Source organism: Haliotis rufescens, unplaced genomic scaffold, assembly GCF_023055435.1.
Source record: "Haliotis rufescens isolate VD_foot unplaced genomic scaffold, xgHalRufe1.0.p SCAF_4, whole genome shotgun sequence".
Taxonomy (NCBI): domain Eukaryota; kingdom Metazoa; phylum Mollusca; class Gastropoda; order Lepetellida; family Haliotidae; genus Haliotis; species Haliotis rufescens.
In genome coordinates, this window is record NW_025964112.1 from 59,598,712 (window position 1) to 59,600,338 (window position 1,627).

Genomic DNA, 1,627 nt, shown 5'->3' on the forward strand with positions numbered 1-1,627 from the left:
ATGAGCGTCGATCCACGCAATTGGGATCGATGACATCCATCACCCAAGTCAGCGAGCCTGACCACCCGATCCCGTTAGTCGCCTCTTACGACAAGCTTAGTCGCCTTTTATGGCAAGCAGGAGTTGCTGAAGACCTATGTGTAGTCCCAAGTTACACTGTCTACGTTACAGCCTGTCCGGATGTTAGTGAGGCCGGATCGACTAAGTGTCACATCCGTGGAAGATGAAGGAGGCTCCTTGGGCTACTGTGAATATGTGCTGCATCATGAGATCTGTATCTGGATGAGCTGCGCCCCATAGACTGCTGATGCTGCACGTGTAGCAGGGCGTGACGTCATCACACAGATGCGTGTCCTTCTCTTGTCGGCTGGAGGATGGTGGGTCATCTCCCAGTTGTCAGACAGCTTATTTTAAAACAACAATCTTTATGATTAAGGGCACATCTGGGTGCCGTTGTACAAAGTGATCTTAGGGATGAGGTGATCGTACCTCCCAAGCCTTAACATAGACAGTCATAGCACTACTTAAGGTTGTTTTGTAAAACGACATCCAGATGTGTGATACATTCCCTAAATCCGAATAGACTAGTCCTGTCGTCAACAACTGTCTGACAACTGGTACAAAATAAAATAAAAATTACACACATGTTTAATCTTGATTTATTATTGATACACTTTGGATTATCTTGTTCAGTTAAAGGAGTTGTACATTATTTACATGAGTGAGTGAGTAAGTGAGTTTGGTTTAACGCCGCTTTTAACAGCATTCCAGTCATATCACCGCGTGTCAGCTTAATGTGGGAGGAAAGCCCGAAGTGATGCAGGTCTCAGACGTTTACCACTTCGGTGAAACCCACGAGCACGGGTATGGTGCTGACAAACCTAGAAACATAATCGGGGCGAAGCGGGATTCGAACCCACAATCATAGGTTTCTGGCGTGCCCAAGGGACGCGAGTCTGCACAGCGAATCGCGGCGCCTTAGACGACTGGGCCACCCATGCCCCCTTATATACATGAAGTATAATACTTAACATATACATAAAATATAATGACTATCAATCGTTATGAATATAGTGTTATATTTGCTTCCATGTCAATGTCAATGTACTGTCAGTCATTCAAGAGTTGGAATGTAACTTGCTGCATCTAGGTATTGTATTTAGGTCTTCACTCCCTGACGCAGTTTTTCTTTCAGGAAAATTCTGTCTGAACGGCTCGAATGGCAGCAAGTTCAACGTTTGTCTGGATCTTTTGAGGAGTGAGTCAAGGGTCGACGTAGTCGCAGGACGATGACAAGTGGGTAGGTGACAGATCCACTTCTATCATGTAGAATGTAGACTTGCTCCCACAGTTGCGTAATGCAGCTCCAGCCATCGTGTGGCATCCATCCTTCTGATCCCGTGTCTTATATAACATGGCTACACATTTCAGTAAAAACAACTCGGATGAAACAACAAACTGTGAAAGATTAAAATAGGAAGTGAAAACAAACATATGTATTGTTGCCAAGGCGCCCGACAGCGGATCAGAAGGTCCACGAACGTGGATATTTTATGGCCGCTTCAATGCTGCTCATTTCACCAGCCATGTTTCAGGAGTCATGGGTCTGGTAAAAACTCGCCGAGAC